General features: G+C 39.1%; 1 protein-coding gene and 2 long non-coding RNA genes across 4 annotated transcripts in view; 1 reads left to right on the top strand and 2 right to left on the bottom strand.

The window, feature by feature from the left end:
• LOC114477616 (beta-1,4-galactosyltransferase 3-like) overlaps positions 1-322 on the bottom strand; it is a 39,954-nt gene extending 39,632 nt beyond the window's left edge. For both annotated transcript variants that reach the window (XM_028470040.1, XM_028470041.1), the window contains exon 1: positions 181-322. The gene's annotated coding sequence lies outside the window, so the exon portion shown is untranslated. The remainder of the gene's footprint in view (positions 1-180) is intronic.
• An 18,808-nt stretch (positions 323-19,130) lies between these two features.
• Positions 19,131-20,447, top strand: LOC114477621 (uncharacterized). Its single transcript, XR_003675737.1, has 3 exons — positions 19,131-19,162; positions 19,430-19,486; positions 20,393-20,447. It is a non-coding gene; the product is annotated as an uncharacterized LOC114477621 (long non-coding RNA).
• Positions 20,448-21,019: 572 nt separating this feature from the next.
• Positions 21,020-21,692, bottom strand: LOC114477620 (uncharacterized). Its single transcript, XR_003675736.1, has 2 exons — positions 21,340-21,692; positions 21,020-21,202 (listed from the first exon to the last, which is right to left on the bottom strand). It is a non-coding gene; the product is annotated as an uncharacterized LOC114477620 (long non-coding RNA).
• Between the last annotated feature and the right edge of the window lie 802 nt (positions 21,693-22,494).

Raw genomic sequence — 22,494 nt, 5'->3', positions numbered from 1 at the left:
GAGCAAGGAGATGCACTAATACAGTGGGAGAGTGAGAAACAAAAACGGAGCCTTGACTGCAGTGAAGATGTGTTCCTTTCTGAGGCAATAAAGAGCTCATTTTGACAACTACATCAACGTGTCCGTGAATGATGTAACATATACTATAAAGACAGAGGAAAACAAAAATTTCAGACTCACCTTCTAGACCCCAGAATCAAGGACTAGCTCCGAAGCCTTCCTGTTCGTTGGTGATGCCAGAAAGATGAAGTATACAGTCCTACCCTTGACTGTCATTATCTGCATTCATTTTTTTTATTTTTTTTATATGAGAGATAAAGCACACAAACTGGTTTCATTGGTAATCAGTCAGGAAATCTCAGTTGTTGATGTAGGCATACCCTGTCGATAAGCTGGAAATAACTGGTGTGGAGACATACTTGACTTTTGTTTGACTTTTGTTTGGCCTCCTTGTTTCTCACATTGTGAATGAACACTTGCCATTTATTGAAATTGCACACCGGGGTGTAACCCCGCCCACAGCCAGAAGTAGGTTGATTGAGGACACAGCTCAATCATTCAACACCCCCACTTGTTCGTAAATTGACCTGGGTACAACACGGTGCATCCTATTTACATATCACAAAATATTTCCTGTACAGCACAAAAAAGTCACAAAATTACTGTACGGTACATAACATTTCACAAAGTTTCAAATACCAAATAGGAATATCACATATTTATCAATACTTATTTTAGTCACAGGTTTTCTGAAAAACATCTGCCACCATTCTATCTGTGGGACAATATTGAATCGTTATTTTGCCATCACAGAGTACAGATGTACAAAATGATAATGAATATCAATGTGCTTGCACCGTTGACGACATACTGGATTCTTTGATTCTTGATTGTCTTCAAAAATAGTAACAGGAGTATAGTTCATCCCATCATCCATTCCAGCCAACAAAAATGTAAGATAAAGGCTCTCCTGTGCTGTAGCTGACAGAACCATGTATTCAGTTTCACACGTGGATAAAGCTACTGTGGAATGTTTCTTGGACTTCCAGGAACTAACAGGCCCACTCTCAGACAAACTAAAGCAGTAGCCAGTCACACTGGGCCTTTCATTCTGGTCCGTACCCTGGTCTGCATCACAATAGGCTAAAAGTGTAAGATTTTCATATTTTCTATCATACAATTCCTGGTCTACAGTACCTTTTAAGTATCTCATCATATGTTTAGCTGCAACCCAATGTTGTTGTGTTGGTTCAGAAAGATACTTCGACAGCATGTGCAGACAAGGTAAAAAAAAACAAAAAAAAAAAACAAAAAAAACAAAAAAGAAAGATACTGTGACAATTTACTGACAGCAAAATCTGGTCGAGTTAGGGTCATTAAATAAATTAAACTGCCAAATACTTCTTTGGATCAGCAGGTTCACCGTCACTGTCAAATTTAATTTTCATTTCACATGGTGTCAGTCTCAGTTTGCAATGAGTCATGTCAAATCTTTCCATAATGTTGCTATTGTATCTCTTTTGGTTCATTTTAAATTCCCCTTTTGTCTGGGCAAAATCAATGCCAAGGAAATGCCTCAGTTTCCCAAGATCTTTAATTTTGAATTTTTCTCCCAACATTTCCTTCACACTTTTGAGTATTTGACAATGACTCGCTGCAAGAATAAGGTCATCCTTTCATTCTCAGATTGTTTATAGTAAACACAATACTCTGCTGTATTCTGAACCATTTTCAATAAGGAAATCATGAAGCATCTTGTTCCAATTTCATCCTGATTGTTTCAGACCATACAGTGACTTATTGAGTTTAAACGCCAATTTCTCTCCTGTTTTTGACTTTATCTCAAATCCTTCAGGCTGCTCCACATATATTTCACAATCTATAGGGTCATGCAGACATGCTGTTTTAACATCCATCTGATGTAGCTCTGAATCAGATTGAGCTGCAAGCTGCATTAAGACACGTACAGAGGTCATATCAGTATATCAGCCACTTGACTATAACTTTTCGCAACATATCTGGTTCTTTAGAGTGTCTCAACTGAGGCTGTTAGTTTGTAATTATCATTTTCTATAAGAAAGTCCATTTCTTCCTGCATAGCATTAGCCCACTGCTCTGATTTTGAAGAGCTCAAAGCTTCCTGCAGTGTCAGGGGAACATCACATGTCACACGATAACAATAGTCAATGAATGTTCAGTGAATAGTCAGTGAATGATTGTCAAATTTTACTTCATAATCATGATCCGCAAATTATTTTGGGGGACTTCTCTCTTTTTGGATAACAAGCACAATGGCTACTCTCACTTTCACTTTGTAAGTTGGTATTAGATTTACATGCCTCTATTTTTACTTCTTGAGGATCACATTAATCTTGGCTGAATTTCAGCTCTTGTCCTATGTTCAAAATGGTCATACATGTCTTCATCTGTCTGAGTGTCACATTCATTTGTTCTCTTTGTCACAAACTTCACCAGCCTGTTTTTCAACACTTTACCAGTGTCTGGATAAAACACTAGAAATGCAGGACTGTTTTTGTCATAAGCAACAAAGATCCCTTTTTCACAACGTGTGTCCAACTTTTTCTTGTCATATTTATATGCATAACACTCTGAACCAAACACTCTCATTATGGACATGTCAGGGGTCTTCCCAGTTAACACAAAATATGGGGTTTATCCAAGTCATCTGTTAAAGTATCTATTTCTGATTATAACAGCAGTTCGTACTGCATATGGCCACAACCATTTTGGTAGTTTGCTCTCTATCAACATACATCTTGCCATTTCAAACAAGGTCCAACATGCCCTTTCTGATGTCCCATTTTGATGGGGCGATCGAAGAGCTGAGGTTTCATGTCTGATGGAATTTTGCCACAGCAATGACTGAAACACAGACGAGGTAAACTCTGTTCTATTGTCTGACTTTATGCATTTGATTTTTCCATAAGAGGCAACATTGGCAATGAATCTCTCTGTAGAAAAAGTATCACTCTTAGTGTAGTGTATGCACTATTTCTTTATGTGGAAAGGTACTCCGCTCTTGTTGTTTACAGCGCACCTTGTGGTTCGGGTATTGGCGCAGTGACGTGCTCAGGCTCTGTGTGTAACTGGCTCTTCAAGTAAAAAAACATCTGTGGAAGCTCTGTCTCCGTCTTATTCTAATTTAAGTTGCTACAAACACAACAAACTGGCGACGAGTACAAACCAACATACAAGTGGATGATCCCCGCTGCACTGACAGTTGAGGGAGACGGTGGAGCGCGATGGAGAGGACGTAAAGCAAAAAAAAAACCAAAAAAAAACGGGACCCGTGAGTAACAGGCTAACGGCTACCTGTAACACCAGAGAGAGTGAGTGACGTGAACAAGACGTGAACATGTCTTTTATTTGGAAAATAAGGAGTTTGACTGTACAAATGAAGACTGGGAAACATATATTGAAAGGGTTGAACTTTACGTCACTGCAAATGATGTGGAGGATGAAAAGAAAGTTCCCACACTCCTCAGCCTGATAGGTGTTCAAACATATGGCCTGCTCAGAAACCTGATAGCTCCTGAAAAGCCTGTCTCACAGACATTTCAATGCATTGTGGACACATTAAAGAACCACTTGAGCCCAAAGCCCCTTGTGATAGCAGAAAGGTTTTGTTTTTGTCGTGGATTCCACAGCTAGTGGTGTGAACGATGAAAAAGATGTAGTGTGGAAAAAAAGGATCTTCGACGAAACTGGATCGCATAATATTACAAAGTTTATTAACACAAGCAGAATCAAAAGAACAGAAGCCTCTGAATAAAACCAGCCAAAAAAGGCATATATGATTTGACAGGGAACCGGAGACCAACGGGTGGAGTCTAAGACTTTAGCCTTAAGACAAAGAAAGGAAGCAACAGTTGTCCATAATGGTGGTAAGACCCTCACATGAAAATGAACAAAGGCCGGAGTTAGATAGTTTATGGCCTGAAACTACAATTTGAGGAAGAGCAGAAAATGGGGACAGGATGCAACCCCTTAGTCACAAGACAATATCACATGCAAACAGCAGGTCCACAGAGACATCTGTCTAAGATAGTAAACCCCATATGATTAGGCCACAGACAAAGGCTTATACTGAACTTTTAGATGAAAAGGTATATAGCAAAAATGGATGTCATGTTAAGCAGTTAATACACCTCAGTTTTCACAATAGAAACCAGTCTAAAGATGAAAACGTATCAGAATATGTTGCTGAACTACACAGGTTGACTCAGTTTTGTGAATTTGAAGCCAGACTTTCTGATGCCCTACGAGACAGACTGGTTTGTGGCATGCATTGTCACACAAAAAAGGCTACTGTCAAAAAAAAGATCTAACACTGGAAAAAGCACTGGCTATTGCAGTATCGATGGAGACAGCAGCTAAAGATGCTTTGGAGCTACAGAATAAAGCTGTAGACAGTGGCATACACAAAATGTCCATGAATGACACAAGAAAACACAAACAAAAGTGTTACAGATGTGGCAAAACATCCCATGATGCAAATGACTGCTGGTTTAAGGACAAAAACTGCAGAAAGTGTAATAAAACAGGACACTGTTTTGACTGAGAAAGATGACAGGGAAATTATCTGGATCACCCCAGATGTGTCTGGCATAACATTGAAAATGGAGCTAGACACGGGTTCAGCTTTGTCTGTCATTTCAGAAGCTGACTACAGACGATTGTTCCCCATCTTACCACTGCTGAAGACCTCGTGCAGCTCAAGACCTACACAGGTGAAAAAGTGTGCCCTGCAGGTAAACTAAACGTGAAAGTGACACATAGGGGTAACACGCAAAGATTGATGCTATATGTGTTAAAAAAAGAAGGACCCCAACTCTTCGGCCGAGAATGGTTAAGAAAGATCAGACTGGACTGGCACATGCATAAAGCTCTACATTTGGCTCGAACAGACAATAATAGCTTGCTCGATACCACAAAGAGACTGTCACAACTACTGAAAACCCACGAGAAGGTGTTTACAGGGGGCATAGGCACACTAAAAAGCAAAAATTGAGTTGGATGAAAATGCCAATCCAAAATTCCACAAAGCCCGTCCCGTGCCATATGCACTTCGCCCGAAGGTCAAAGCTGAATTTAAAAATTTAGAGGCCTCTGGCATCCTGTCAAAAGTTGAATGGAGTGACTGGGCGATGCCCATTGTTCCTGTGATAAAGAAAGGGAAAGCTGATGCTGTTCGCATATGTGGAGACTTCAAAGTGAGGGTCAATCCTGTACTGCGTACGGTGCGGTACCCACTGCCAGGTATCGATGACATCTTTGCATCGCTGTTCTCAAAGATCAACTTAGCAGAAGCCTAGCTACAGATGCAAGTTGAGGAATCTGACAGGAAATTCCTCACAATCAACACTCATAAAGGTCTGTTTCAATACAACAGGTTCATTTTTGGCGTTGCTTCGGCCCCCGCAATCTGGCAAAGAGTCATGGATCAAGTGCTTCAAGATATCCCAGGCCCACAGTGTTATCTTGATGACATCATTGTAACTGGCAAGAAAGATGAAGATCACCTAGAAAATCTCAGCAAAGTGCTCACCAGGCTAAGTGAGTTTGGCCTGCGTGCAAAGAGAAATAAATGTGAGTTTTTCAGGAACGAAATTTCATACTGTGGACATGTCATTGATAAGCACGGCTTACATAAATCAAAGGAGAAAATTGAAGCTGTACTTCAAGCACCAAAACCAGAAAATGTGTCTCAGGGTACTCCGCTCTTGTTGTTTAGAGTGCACCTTGTGGTATGGGTATTGGCGCAGTGATATGTGCTCAGGCTCTGTGTGTAACCAGCTCTTCAAGTAAAAAGACATCTGTGGAAGCTCCATCTCCGTCTTATTCTAATTTAAGTTGTTAGAAACACAACACTTAGCTTTTAGAAAATAAGTGAACACCACTCCAGAGCAGTGTCGGCGTCATGGGGGGGCATTCGCGGGCAGTGCCCCTCCAGCTGACCTACTGTGCCCCTCCACACACACTCCACCTGGCCACTACAGGGTAGCTTTTCATTAATCAAAGATATCTGATTGGCTATCAATTGACTGTATCCATTCACTGACAGTGGACGGTAGTCTGCTCCATAGATATATTGTACTGTGGTGTAATTGTTTATCATTTGTGCTATTGAACGTACCCTAGAGCTATGGAATCAGAACAGTATCATAATGAATGAACTCTTGCAGGGTTTTTCACAAATGCACATGCTTTGTTTCACAGTTGTATTTCAGATTCACAAATGCACACGATCTGTTTCACAAATATTATTTTGAGACACACTTGTAATATAAATCCACAGATAATGCAAATTGCTGAATGTGCATTTACAAACCGCTTCTGTGCTGTGAAACCTCTGTGCATTTGTGAGAGAAATCTCTGCGATGAATTTTGAGACTGCCCTGACGTCGCGGGTCAACAAACGTCACCATTGGCTGATAAAACTGATTGACAGATTCATCAGCCAATCAGATGTGTTTGCTTTCAGCTAATCATATGGCTTCTTACATTTTCGCCACACTTTTCACATATCAGTAGCTCTACAATTGGTTTAACACTAGAAGTCCCACAGAGGTGTCAAATGAACTTTTTACCTATAAAACCCAGAGAGGTGTCATTTGACCCAAAGAGAACACAAAAATTATTTATTTTTAATGACAGTGTGGTGTGAGAAATGTGCAAAAGAACAACTGTGATTTGTTTTCAATGGTTTTTATTTGTGTAAAAAAAAAAAACAAACAAAATAAATAAAAATAACGATAATAACAAAGCAACTGTGCACATATTTAGAAGAATCTCCTTCATCCTCTTATTGAGACTCGTGACATACTTGGCACTGCCACGGTATCTCTCTCCTACATTTGCCACATGTGTATTTGTGGCAATGAACACATCGCACAGTTGCGCGATTGCTCTTGCAGCAATGGTTGATCTGACACTTAGCCCTTTTCCCAGGGCCAGGTGTAGGCGGTTGTTGTTGGCGCAGTTGCTCTTTGAGTGCCTTCTTTTCACTCACATGAGAGTTAGCCAACTCTCTTGCTAGCTGAACCAGGAAGTCCACCCGTCTCTCCTGCACCCCGGTGCATGCTTGATAAAGCAGATGTGCATTGAGTGCCGCCATGTCGATCATGTTGTAGAACACGGCGACTGGCCATCGCCGTGTTCCTGTGCGCACACTGTACTCCCGCACCATCTGGTCCATCACATCCACTCCGCACTTTGTGGTGTTGTATTGGGTGATGGTGTTTGGCTTCCTTTTGATGGTTTCCTCAGTCTCAACCACGCTGTGCATGCTGCTGAGAATGTAGACGGTCTTTTTTCGTTTGGGCGCATACACCGTCAGCGTGGCACCAGTGGTGGAAAACACCTAAAAAAGAAGAAATTGTTGTTATTATAGCGGTTTTAAACACAATGACACACTCAGAGGTGTTGATGGAATAAAAAAGACCAACAACATACCTGAGTGGTGAATTCCTTGCGGTCCATCTTTCTAGTTGACTGAGGAATTTCCCGGCGAATCTTGTTGACTGTCCCGAGGATGGTGGTTTTCCGGCTGAGCAGTCGTCGTGCAAGTGTCAGTGATGTAAAGAAATTGTCCGTGGTGACCGTCCTGCCTTTGTCCATAAATGGTTCCATCAGCTTCATCACCACACTCTCAGAAAGTCTCTCCTCACTGGGATGACTGGGGTCCTTTCCAAGATATGGGAGGACATTGCAGATGTACTTTGTTTTCAAATCACAAGCCACCCAAAACTTTATGCCAAATTTGTCGGGTTTTGTTGCAATGTACTGCAGGAAACAGCAGCGAGTCTTCGATGGGAAAAGCTGTTCATCAATTGTGATGTGTCGACCAGGGTTGTAGCATGTGATGCAGTTGGTAACAAACGATCCCCACACATCCGAAATTGCAGCAAACTTATCTGTCTGCACTCGCTCACTGCGCGTAAACATGTCATCAAATCGTAGGTGACGCATGATGTCTTGGAAACGGTTTCGTGACATAATTCCAGTGATAAGTGGGTTTCCCAGGCATGCTGACCAGCTGTCACGCAGAGATGGAACCTTGGTCACCCCCCTCAAAATAATAACAGAAATAAATGCCATTAGTTCATGGAGGATCATGAACCAGTCCGTCTGCTCCGTTTGCCGTGCATGCTGAATAGTCCATTCTTGAATGGGACGGAGCATGCCAACAGTAATGAAACAGAGGAAGCTCTGAAGGCGACTCCTGATTCTTCTTCTGGCCTTTGCTGTTGGCTCTCCATCTGCAGCGTACGGTTCCATTGGAGTGAAACGGAGAATTGTACCCACATGTTCTTCATGCCACACTGTGCCCTCTTTCGCCGTCTCTGTGGGCTCACTCTCCAACCGAGCTCTCTTTTCCAGATGAGGAGCAGTCGCGTCATCTGCAATGTGAACAAATTCAAATTATTCTTTTCTTCGGTTTTAAATAAAAATAAAGTCAGGAAATGAAAATAGGATGTTTGGGAAATCTAACCTGAAGACAGCTCAGAGTCCGAATCCGAATTTGGCTGAAGGTTTATGTCCTCCCCATCTGAGTCACAAGGGTTTGCATTGTTCAGGATCAATTCCAACGCTTCTTGAGTGGTAAACCTTCTCTGCATTTTGAGTAGAATAAGTGTGGAGTGTCAGCAGGTGGAAGCAGCCAGCTATTTATTCCCCACAGCACAAAAGGCTGCATGACAACATGGTATTCCAGGGGTGTCCAATTCCGGTCCTCGAGGGCCACTAATCAGCACACCTTATTCAAATGATCATCCAGCTCTGCAGAAGCCTGATAATCATTTGAATCAGGTGTGTTGGAAGAGGTGACTCTGTTTCTTTCAATGTTTGTAGTCTGTGTTTGTTCTCCCCCAGCATCAAGCAGAACGAGTTAATAAACGGGGCATTGTGACTTTAGCTTCCAGGGCACTTCCCCCTAACATTCCAGACTTCCATTGTTAGAGTCAGGCTCTCCCCCCTGCTGATTTCTCAGGTGATTCATTTACAAATGAATAGATGCAAATTGTAGCCATCAGAGTCGTCAGTTTGGTCCTAGAGTTCATTTGACCCTGCTCTGGGACTTCTGGGGGGATATAGAAATCCCTGGGACTTCTAGTGTTAAAAGTGTGGATATTTAAAACTTTGGTGGGCTTTTATTTTGAAAGTACACATCATAATGTTTTGAAACTTATAGGGTCACACCATGACGTTGTGTTCTACAACCCTGAAGTGAAATGAGACTGTAATAACTGAGCATTTAAAAAAAAAAACTGATTTCAAAGTCTTATGTAATAAGTCATATTTGAAACTTTGGTGGGCTTTTATTTTGAAACTACACATCAGAATGTTTTGGAAGTTATAGGGTCACACCATGACATTGTGTACTACAACCCTGAAGTGGAATGAGACTGTAATAACTGGGCGTTTAAAAAAAAAAAAAAAAAAGAATTCAGAGTCTTTTGTAATAAGTCATATTTAAAACTTTAGTGGGCTTTTATTTTGAAACTACACATCAGAACTTGCTAGAATTATCTTAGCCATTGTGTTCATTTTTATGTTGGATTATTTATTCACACAGATAAAATGTCATGGCCTTCATCTTCTAAGGCTTCAATGTGATCAGAATTAGGATGGTAAAATAATCAATAATCAATAATTTTACTCCTTAGAGCAGGGGTCACCAACCTTTTTGAAACCAAGAGCTACTTCTTGGGTACTGATTAATGCGAAGGGCTACCAGTTTGAGAGATTTTCAAAAGAGCGGGGGGGGGGGGGGGGGTTGTTTGCTTTTTAAAGAGAAAATGAAATAATTCAATTTCACAGTGCTCTTTTATTTGAAAAACACATATAAAGTAAAGAACAAATTCCACAGTACCTGTGCAAATGGTAAATGGTGGTAGTAGTAGAATAAATAAAATAAATAACATAAAATTAAACAAAAAAGGCATACATTGCATAAATTATCCATCAATCTATGCAATGTATGCTTGAAATAAAAATAATCAACAAAAGGAAAATTAAACATAGCCTATACCGATTACACCTCTTCTTATGCGGTGTAATCGTCATTATTATTACAACAATATTATTATTACAATAATATAATTAATTAATTAATTATATTATTGTCCGGCTGGAAACGACGCTCAGTGAAGGATGGTCCGCCCGGACAATGTCGGGCAGAAATCAGGAGAAAATCGGGAGGTTTGGCAAGTATGTATTAAACACAAAAAACACTTTACATTTTAAGTGTTTATATATATGTATTGTCATTTCTAAGTTACATGTAAGTGTGATTTAAACAAGAATAGCTAAATAAATAAATCTATATATATTGTGGCAGCCATGGAGGGGAAGCCGTCTGCAAAGGATTGTGGGAGTGCACAATGGTGTTCTGTTTTAGCACTTTAGAGTGGAATTGTGCACTTTGTTTAGCCATGTTCTGAAGTGGCTGTTAAATATAAGTTGTGTCTTCATGTTATGTAATGAAGAAGGTGCGTTGTGTTTGCACCGTGTGTCAGGTCTGTGTGCGCAGCAGTGACTCTGCACACTGTGCAAGTGTAGAAGTTTAATTAATAATAGCACCACCTGCAGGTTTGGGTGTGTGTGAAAAGTAATCAGTAGTCAGTGTCTCGTGCCTCCGCATCGATCGCCACAATATAAAAGCTCACTGTTAAGTGTTGCTATTTGAGCTATTTTTAGAACAGGCCAGCGGGCGACTCATCTGGTCCTTACGGGCGACCTGGTGCCCGCGGGCACCGCGTTGGTGACCCCTGCCTTAGAGGTTAAATTTATTAGTAACTCAGCCATGTCCAAACATTTCCACAATGGGCCGATGTGACTGTAGGTTTTCTTTTCAATCAAGTAGCAGCACATCAGACTTGTGAAGTGCTCTTAGGACGCTGCTTTTATTTTGAAGTCCTTCCTCAGGCTGTATTACCGTACTGTGTTCAATAAACAGGCACCGCAAATTGGCTGGCGGCTAGAATGACCGAGGATTTTCTGCATTCTTTATATTGTGTTTTCTTCATCATTTAGTATGTTTTTACTTACTTTGTGTGTTGTCAATATGTGTGTTCTTAAACATCTTGGTGTCACCTAGTATATAAAAATGTTATTGATTAAAATGGAAGGTCAAAGAACCGTCTTTTCTATTGTCTCACTGAAAACATGTATTCATGGTAAAAAGGGTTCATTCTGTGTATTTTAAGAGAGAGTACGCTAACGAAGAGTTGGTTAGTAAAATAAAAAAAGAATAATGGTTAAATATTTTGGAATGATTTGGCTTCAGTGCGTCACTGTGTGCGAGTGAATGATTGTGTCACTCAGGAGTGCGTGTGTGTGTGTGTGTGTGTGTGTGTGTGTGTGTGTGTGTGTGTGTGTGTGTGTGTGTGTGTGTGTGTGTGTGTGTGTGTGTGTGTGTGTGTGTGTGTGTGCTGTAGAGATCCAGAAATCTCTGCTGGTCGATAACAATATAAACAGTACTCAAAACAACTCGTTAGCGTCACACTGCACATTTACTGTATGTAGGGGAAGCTCAAACACTGCTTATGTTGTTTCAGACACTAAGAGAAAAGTAACATGAAACTGTCCATGCGCTCAGTACAACCCAGGAAGAAGGCAGGTCTGACTCAACTCTGACCTTACGTTACAGTGTATGCCCGCCTTTAAAGGCAGGCATAGAGTGTATGTTATGCTATAATACAGTAGTTGGAGGGAAAACCCAATTACATCATAAATTCAATATCACTATAAATTAAGTAATGCCATTCTGGTTCAATTGCTTGCATCAAAGCATCATCTCAAGGCAAGGGCAAAATATTGAGATACAGTATATCGTGATATTGCTTGAAAAAAAAAAAAAACCTAGATATTTAAAAAAAGGTCATATCACCCAGTCCTATTTTAAACGTGTCGTAGTTCATCTGCCGAGTGCGGAGCGTTCTTATGCCCCCTCTTTTAATACTGGCTGGCGCCGACTACATCACTTTCTTCACAATATTTGAATTTACAGTTTTTTTGGATTGCTTAAGCACGATTTTTAAAACAGGGCCCGTGTTTTCAAAACACTACAGAGCCTTTGCACAATGAAACACTCTTGTAAAAACTATACACTTCTTTTTAAAAACCACACTTTGTTACCATATGAAACACACGTTTCACATTACTGTACTCTGTTTGCACGAGTTACACTCTGCTGTGATAAACCTAAAACACTTTTAGCACATCTACTTCCCTATGATTAGAGTAGGCTACTATCAACAAAGTTGAAATATAATGTAAATTCACCAAACACTACACAAGATCAATGTTGCAGAATGAAGAAACTCATTTATTTCTCAACACACCCAAAATGTTGACATGGAGATTTATAATACTGAAACAAATAAAAAAAAACAAAAAAAAAAAAACTAGACATCTCTTGGTCTAGCTGGATCTGGCCAGAGAATTTCATCTACATCGCAGGCAATGTCATCATTAGCAAGACACCTTGGAAAGAAACGTCTTGAATGACGAATCCACCCTTGCATTGCTGCTACCTCCATCTGGTCACAGGCCTCCTCCATGGATTGGATGAGGGGTACCTCAGCCTGGAAACGGATGTCATATACCTTCCACCGTCATGCCGAGAAAAACTCTTTTATAGGGTTGAGGAATGGAGAGTATGGTGGAAGATATAAGACGGTGAAACCAGTTCTGAACCAGAGCAGAGCGGTGGAAAGACACATTGTCCCAGACAACAATGTATTGGATATGATCGATTTGATGCTGTTATGTTGTGCAATTGGTCCAAGAATGTAAGTATGAGTGCTGTGTTGTACGGGCCCATATGGGCATGGTGGTGGAGGACCCCATTCTGTGTAATGGCTGCACAGAGTGTTACATTACCCCTACGTTGCCCTGGGACATTAACTATAGCCCTGTGGCCAATGATGTTTCTGCCCCTCCGTGTTGTCGTCAGGTTGACCCCAGCCTCATCTACGTACATGAACTCATGCTGGATCTCCCCTCCATCCATTTGTAGAACTCTCTGAAGAACAGTATCAGGCAAAATTGTGTAGTTCAGTGTAGATCTAGTATACATATTACAGTACAGTATAAGATTATGAGCAGTGTTGTGCTAGTTACTGAAAAAAAGTAACTAGTTACCGTTACTAGTTACTTCATTCACAAAGTAACTCAGTTACTATTTTCATACATACACCAAATAGTAATGCGTTACTGGAAAAAGTAACTTTTGAGTTACTTAGAATTAAAGAATGTAGAATTTTTTCGGACATCTGTGTCCGTATAGCTTCATATCAAAGCTGTAATAATAAAATAATCCACTGTTGATCAACACTGTGATGGAGGAATAGTGGTTAAGGAAGCTGGCTTATAATCAGAGGGTCAGTGATTTGAATCCCTCCTACCCCTACTGCTCCTGTATTATCATTGCTTTGGATAAAGCCTCTGATGAATGAAATGTTATTGTGTCCAAACCTACAGTTTCTAATCATTTACATTCACAGAACTAAACTCTGCTCAGTATTAGTCTTTCTTTTCAAACACCAATCTGACTGAAACACAGGGTTTTTTCAAGGCCACTGCCAGTTTATTTACTTGAGATGTTACAAGAAATTCTGAGATATAAAACACAAAACAACCTGAATATTATTCAGACTTGAAAATCAAAAATGTAAGTGGCTTCAGCATCATAAAAACACTAGTGTTTAGCCCTTAGAAGGTTCCCTTACAGCTTAAGAGCAAAAACTAGCAACAAAAACACAAACCTTCCAAAATAAATAAATGCAAGCAATCTGAAATCAAATTCAGAATACAATATGATCAAAAAATGATACTGTATAAAACAACCATATAAAGCACAAAACAGCTGCTCCAAAATTAAAACTGAGCAATTTTTCAACTTCAGCACAACTTAGGAGTTGCACCGTAACATGTAAAGTAACCTGTGCGTATTTCAAGTGCAGATTCTGCTGTTGTAATTGTAAATGCTTCTAAAAATAAGAGAAAAAAATCACAGCATTTTCCTGAGCCTCACAATGCAATGCATTTTATATAAAATAATTATTCAGAAATATTGAAAATGTGTCACTGTGGCTACATAATGAACTGGATTTAAAAAAAAAAAAAAAAAAAAAACATTGCAATTGTGAGCTTTCTTTCAACAAAAATCGTGTTTTGATTGCCTGTAAAAAAAAAAGAAGTCTCACAGGTATTAGAATAAATACATATATATGCATATACTCTATTTATATCCTATGAAAAGAGTACACCAATGTGAATTTTGAACCTATAGGTATAAGCAATAAAATAATTTAGACACTACAAAAAGCGACACTAACAACATGAGAACACGTGAAACAAAAGCTAATACTTTATTTCACAAAAATTAATTGTGATATTACTGTTTATTTTTGATTAATTCTGTGGATAGGCACAATACAGCATGAGTGTGTAAATAAAATTAGAAATGCGATTTTGTACTATTTATATTTCTCATTAGTTGCTCATATTTAAAAACATTTATAAACAATAAATGTGAATTTTTCTTACCTTAACTATGGCCTCGGATAGACCAGTTGCCACAATAACACCTTCTTTTAGCTCCAGTAGCTTCGACATCAATACTTCTATTGTGGGCAAAAGGGTGCTGTAGTAACACTTGTCTTCACCTTGCAGGATATCCAAAGCAACTGTAAGAGGCTTCATGATGGCACAGTATTCCTTTAGAAACTGAAGCTCCCTCTCATTTAAAAATTTTACCTCTAAACGATCAGAGCTTGCACTCAAGTCAGCAATGGAAATTTCAACAATTCTTGCTACGTCATCATAGAATGAATTCCATCTTGTTGAGCATGGCACAATCATTTTTTTGCCAACCAAATCACCCACTAACTCTGAAGCCAATGAGGACCTGCTGGCCTTACTCCTCAGTGCTGTGCACTTGGCAATAGCACTTCTGTAGATTCCTTTAGTCCCAGGATTTGAAAGCAGCCACTTGTCAACATCAGAGCATGATATTAAGTTAAGTGTGTGAGAGGAACACCTTTGGTGTGGTGGTAAAACAATCCCCTGCTCTGTGTTGGTGTCAAGCACGTCTGCAACAGCTGTGAAGATAACTTCATCCTCTTCATCATCCTCATCACCAGACAGTGATTCTGGCGGCTGATACATTCGGAAAGCTTTTACAAAGTTAGAACCGTTATCAGTAACTGTAGCTGTAACTTTGGGCGATAGTCCAAAGTTGTAGATAACACATTTTCATTATTATGGTCAATCGCTCTCCCAGGGCAACGTGGTGACGTATCGATCATTTCCTGTTCACGCTCTACCGCTGCTTGCAGCGCTCTACTACTGTGTTCTGCTAACGCTACTCAAACTTGTTGTCATTGATATTCTAGCCTTGAAAACACTTGTTTTAATTTTTTTTACCGTACAGTTAAACGTACGAAGGTTAAGTATCTTGTTCTAACATTTGGCCTTGATATTAATGAACTAAAAGTCTACCCTGAAAATCCTCTGCTATCAGATCACTTTTTAATATCTTTTAACATTATCCTAGAGGATCTCGCACTGTGCAATAAAATAGTTACGAGTAGAAATCTGTCCAATAGTGCTGTGGCTAAATTTAAAGAGGCCATTCCTGCTGCCTTAAACTCAGTGCACCATCCAATAAATAACTATGATATTAATTATAACCCCTCTCAACTGGATCTGCTTGTCGATAGCTCTGCTAGTCTACTAAAATCCACCTTGGACTCAATTGCCCCATCGAGGGAAGAAACTATTAAATGTCAGAGGAAAGCTCCGTGGTTTAGCTCTGAAACTCGCACACTCAAACAAACAACCCGTAAATGAGAGAGAATGTGGCTCTCCAATAAAACAGAGGAGTCACGAATACTCTGGCAAGAAAGCCATAGTAAATACATGACAACCTTACGACATAGTCGATCTACATACTACTCCTCACTAATTGAAGAAAATAAAAATAATCTGAGGTACTGTTATGGCAATTATTATATTCATCATCATATCATCAAATGTGTGTTCATGTGTACAATTTGTCATGTTTTAATACATGATGACTGCATTACTCTTTGCACTTTTGAACAGCTGAGTCATGTTAGATTAAACAGTACAGATCGTATTGTATCCACAGTGCAACACAGAGTCTCTGCTGAAGGCCAAACTCAAACTCACATGCAGATATACACGTACACACACTATCAAGGACAGATAACATTGGCGCCCAACCTTCCTCATAATATACACGTCTTCATCATCCTCAAACGTTTCCACTGTTGGGCATCTGACCCCCTCCTTCTCCTCACCTCAGGGTGGAACTTTTTCTGTTATCTGTATAAAAGCTTAAGCTGTGAAACTGTTAGTTAGTGAGTCTTGCCTTTTTGCTCTGCTTCGAGCCTTTTGCCTTTTATTCTTTCAGGATGGAAGCTTCTTTTTTACTCCTTTTTTATTTAATTTTATAATAAATCTTTTTTATAAAATCATCAATGCTTCGACTGGACTCCATCATTCAACCAGAGCAATAAATCATGTCTCCAAATGAGGTCAACTGCATATTTGCAGTGACAGTACCTTTTCAGCACTGTAGCCAGGCTAACACAAAGTCAGAGCTCTATTGAGCCCATGATTCCTCTAGCCCTCAGCTGTGAGGACTTTGACATTTTTTAACGATAAAATTCATAAGATTAGAGATAAAATTAGCCACTCCCTGCCTTCACCTGGGCCTGCTGTACCATTAAATGTAAATAGTCATAACCTAAACTGTTTCACACATATAGGACTTCAGGAACTTAACTCTATTATTTCATTCTCCAAACCATCGACCTGCCTTTCAGATCTGATCCCAACTAAGCTGTTTAAAGAAGTTGTTCCCCTGGTCTGCCCATCTTTGTTGGAGACAATAAATATATTTCTATCAATAGGCTACGTGCCACAGTCCTTTAAAGTAGCTGTAATCAAACCCTTCTCAAAAAACCTACTCTTGATTCCAGCACTTTAGCAAACTACAGGCCTATATCTAATCTTCCTTTTATTTCAAAGGTTCTTGAGAAAGTTGTGGCGGCTCAGCTCTGTGACTTCCTTCAAACAACAGCCTGTTCGAGGACTTCCAGTCAGGTTTTAGAGCTCAACACAGCACAGAGACTGCTTTAGTTAAAGTAACTAATGATCTACTCTGGGCTTCAGATGAAGGACGACTCTCAGTGCTGGTTTTATTAGATCTTAGTGCAGCTTTTGACACTATAGATCACTATATTCTACTAGAGAGATTAGAGAAATTACTTGGAATCACAGGGACTGCCCTAAACTGGTTTAAGTCCTACCTATCTGATAGGTACCAGTTTGTACACGTGAATAATAAGTCTTCTGTGTACACTAAAGTAAGCTACGGGGTTCCTCAGGGCTCTGTGCTATGTCCAATCCTCTTCTGTATCTATATGATCCCACTTGGTAATGTTATGAGAAAATACTCTGTTAACTTTCACTGCTATGCTGATGATACCCAACTGTATGTATCAATGAAGCCAGGTGAGACAAATCAGCTATCTAAACTTGAGGCCTGTCTAAAGGACATTAGGGCCTGGATGGACCAAAATTTTCTTCTTCTTAACTCAGACAAGACTGAGGTCATTGTACTGGGACCACAACACCTTAGAGAAACCTATGCTAGCCTAACTGCCCTAGATGGCATTACTTTGGCACAAAGCACAACTGTGAGAAACCTTGGGGTTCTATTTAACCAGGATTTATCCTTCAACTCTCACATAAAGCAAACTTCAAGAACTGCCTTCTTTCATCTCCGTAACATTGCTAAAATCAGATCTATCCTGTCTCAGAGCGACGCCGAAAAGCTAGTCCATGCTTTTGTTACCTCTCGACTGGATTATTGTAATTCTCTTTTAGCAGGCTGCCCAAGCAAGTCGCTTAAGACACTTCAGCTGGTTCAAAATGCTGCAGCACGTGTACTGACTAAAACTAGGAGAAGAGATCACATTACTCCTGTATTAGCCTCTCTGCATTGGCTTCCCATAAAACATAGAATAGAATTCAAGATTCTTCTTCTCACTTATAAAGCCCTAAATGGACAGGCACCAGTCTATCTCAAGGAGCTTGTAGTGCCATACAATCCCCCCAGAACACTACGCTCTCAAAATGCTGGACTACTGCCCACTGCTCCTAAGGGATGGGTTAAATGCAGAGGACAAATTCCATTGATGTACTAACATTACATGGCCAATTAAAGGCGAAAGCCCCAATTTAATCTTAATCTTAATCTACTCGTTGTTCCATTTGTCTCTAGAAGTAGTATAGGAGGAAGAGCTTTCAGTTATCAGGCCCCACTTCTCTGGAACCATCTACCAACCACGGTTCGGGGGGCAGACACCCTCTCTACCTTTAAGGTTAGGCTCAAAACATTCCTCTTTGGTAAAGCTTTTAGTTAGGAACCAGCTCATAGCTCATAATTAAGATGCAATAGGCATAGACTGCCGGGGGGATCTGGCATGCTCGGTTGGAGAGGGCGTTAAGAGAGAGGTCATTTTGGTTAGAGAGGGACCGGAGAGGGTCTCGTTCCTCTCTCTAACACTCCCTCTATGTCTGCTTCTTCCCTTGTGTGTTTTCTCCTGTACTCCTTCTGGCTTTTGTCTTGTAGGTCCGTGGGATCCTCAGTTAGGGCTTTTCCACCGGGCAGGAGCTGGTGCTAACTTGGAGCTAGCACGTGTTTTGGCTCCAGGCCATTCTGTTTCCACCAACATAGCTCCAGCTCTCGGAGCCAATAACCGGGGCTACGCTGGTCCCACTTAGCTTCTGGGCTACAGGCCAGCTCTGAAGTGGGCGGGTGGTAGGTGGGGTTATCCGCGGTCCTCCAAAAACGAAAAGCAGCCATTTTTTTAAGCTGGCGAGCGGCTGGTCACGTTAGCGCAAATCCGACAATAAACATTTAAAAGTGAGTCCAAAGAAAGTCCAAGAAGATAGAACAGTGGTCAGTGGAGGAGAACATTGTTTCCTGGTACTGTGCATGTCTGAAGAGATTCAGGGGAAAGAGGACGGAGCCCCACGGACCGAACAGAACTACAGCCACGGAGGAGCTCGTCCTGTTAAACTGTTACTAATTCTGGTAAGTTTTATTTCACCCTGTTGTTAAACTACTACCAATATACTTGCTACAATATTCCCTCATCAATATTATGAACGTTACGTCTAACGTGGTGCAGGCTAGCCAGTTAGCCGCTGGTTAGCTAGGAAATCATAATAATGCTTTAATATTCCTGAAAGCAGCAGTAATATTTCATTGATCTGTATTCAGAACTTCCCTTATTGTTACACAATGATCATGTAATAATATTACTGAACTATGTGGTAACAATGTTTCTGCTCATTTCAGAGTTGGATTTGGAGGTTCATCTGTAGCTCAGCTCGTCTTCATCTCAGAACAAATCCAGTTAGATTCATTCATTCTATGAAAACATCAACATGATCAATATTATCTGTTGGTCCATCCTGAAATATCATTTGTTTATGAACAAATGAAACTGTTATTAATAACTAATATTGTTTTCTATTCCTGGACAAAACCAGGCACATTCTTAATCAAAAAGCATTGGACACACTTTTTTGTACAATTGTTTTACTATATTTGAGTTACTGTCTTGAAGTTCGGGGAAATACATACATGACGAACATCCAACCGTTTTTTATAATGTAAAAAAGATCCATCAGACTCAGACATAACGCTGGATACAGAGAACACACACATGGATTATTGTTAAAAACACCAGATTTAAAACTCCAGATCTCATCAAACTCAAAACTGTCCAAATGATTTATAAAACAAGTAAAGGTTCACTTCCAAAAGCGCTGCAGAAAAGATTTTTAGAGAGAAGGAGAAAATAATTTATGTATAACAATATCAGGGGTTAAATTATGGAACTGCATAAGGGATGAAACAAAACAACATAAATCAGTTTAAAAAGTTTTTTAAATCATATATTGTTAGTAAGTATAAGAAAGAAGAGTAACAATTTTACCAAGTACATGGCATATATGCATTCATATGTATGTACATATGTATTAATGTTTGATGTGAATGTATACACTGTATATATAAAACTTGTGTAGAATATATAGTTAAAATGGTAATATAAGCTAAATATTTTTTGTGTGTGATTATCTAGAGAGCCTTGTTTAGTTTTATTGTGATAGGGTAGATTTGTATAAGCTTTGCTTCAAACTACACACTCTAGGCTTAAGGATTACACAGTTGAGTGTTTGTTTTTGTATTTTCTTATTGTGGAGACTGCTGAAATAAATAATAAATTCAAATATTATTTTTAATGCTTTTATGCAGGAAAAAAAAGATGTTAATGCAGATTTTCTTCCATGGAGCAGTCAGCGACTCAGTTCATGGACCAGAACCAGCAGGACCAGAACTACGTCCATGGTCCATAACCTCCAGCTCATGATGAACTCCACAGCACTGGTGTTGATTCTGGAGTAGATAGAGGCAGACTTTGGTCTTTCTAATAGAAAACCCACAAACATTTTTTAAGTAAATGTTAATATATATTGAGTTGATTTGAACATCTATTTTTACTTTGTGTAAATAAAGTTACTTATTTTGTATTCTACAAGGACTTTGTTCATTGTTTGTTGCCTACTTGTAAGCACACACATATATTTTATTTTTATTCAGTTAACTGAATTACTCTTTACATCCACTTTTTTTACCCTACGATAGAAACATAACCTGCTGTAACACACACTATTAGGTTTGTATTTATTTATTTTGATACATTTATAAAATTGAAAAGTTCATACAATACTCACCTAATGAGTAGGACAATTAAATAAAATGAAATTAAGATTTCCTCAATTCAAAATGTATTGAAACAAATCAAACAGCAGCAATAGGTTTAAAACATGTTGGAGTCAATAAGGTGTCATTGATCATTAATAACACAAGTTGAACAACATGATGAGGACACAAACATTTTAATAAAGCATCCATTCAGTCACACACAGTAAGTCCATGGTCCAAATATAGATGAATAAATAACATCAGGACTCTTTAGTTTGACACAAACTTGTGCTGATTCTGGTCGTATTGAGTCCCACCAACAGCATGGTCACAGACGTGCACAGTCAGCATTAAGAGCATCTATAATGATAAACAAACATATCAAAATCAACTTATTGTCTTTATCTGCTGTACTTATGCAGGCGTAGTTGAAGCTAAGTAGCTTAGCAAATGCTAACACGGTCATTGTTAAGCAATAAAACGTCTTTGATAATTACCTGTGTTCACAAATGTTGACGCAGATTCCTGTGACTCCAATGAAGATGGTTACATTTGTTCAGCAGAATCTTTACGTAGGATCAGATAGTATTCATACGATGTCAACAGTCAAAACATGGGCTTCATTATGGCGCAAGTGCTCATGGGTAAACTGTTACATAATCAGTGACGTACTGACGAATTGTGGTGACGCAAGGACGTGGCTCCAACCTGCCGCTGCTGCGGTGGAAAACCAAACCGGTTCTTCAGCTAAACAGGTCTAGCTCTGAAGGAGCTCTGGCACCAACCCCAGCTCCAAAAAACCCTCCGTGCTCTTGGTGGAAAAGCCCTAAGTGTGGAGTTACAGAGTCTCAACAACTCTGTCTCCACCCTCTCCTCTGCACACACCCAACACAGCATAACGTGGATGGCTGTTCATCATAGGAATGGGATCCACACAAGGTTCCTGCTGCTTAACAGAAGGTTTTCCTTGCCGCCATGATGAATTCATGTTGGGTGTGGGATACATATGTATGTGTATATACGTATATATGCATATGTGTGTATCCATAAAATGAACAGTCCGTTCTTAAGACTGCTCTACTGTAAAGTGTCTTGAGATACCATTGATTATGATTTGGCGCTATACAAATAAAAGATTGATTTATTGATTGATTGATTGATTGATTATTTATCTCACTTTTCTCATATTTAGCACATTTTCCTACATTTAACACAACATTTAACCACATATATAGAGGCAAAAAAAGCATTAAATCTAAATATTTAAATCTAAATCTAAATGGTATATGTTATATCTAAATGTTAATCTATATCTAAATTTTAAATGTAAATATAAATGTTATATGTTATAGCTAAATGTTAAATCTAAGTCTAAATGTTAAATCTAAGTCTAAATGTTGAATCGTATATTTAAATGTAAATCTAAATGTTAAATCTAAATCTAAATGTTAAATCTAAATCTAAATGTTAAATCTAAATGTTTAAATCTAAATCTAAATGTTATATATCATATCTAAATGCTTAATCTTATATCTAAATGTTAAATCTAAATGTTTAAATCTAAATATAAATGTTATATATCATATCTAAATTCTTAATCTTATATCTAAATGTTAAATATATACATATAACATTTAGATTTAGATTTAAAA

The sequence above is a fragment of the Gouania willdenowi genome, chromosome 16 (genome assembly GCF_900634775.1).
Source record: "Gouania willdenowi chromosome 16, fGouWil2.1, whole genome shotgun sequence".
Classification (NCBI taxonomy): domain Eukaryota; kingdom Metazoa; phylum Chordata; class Actinopteri; order Blenniiformes; family Gobiesocidae; genus Gouania; species Gouania willdenowi.
This window is presented reverse-complemented; position numbering and strand designations above follow the sequence as displayed.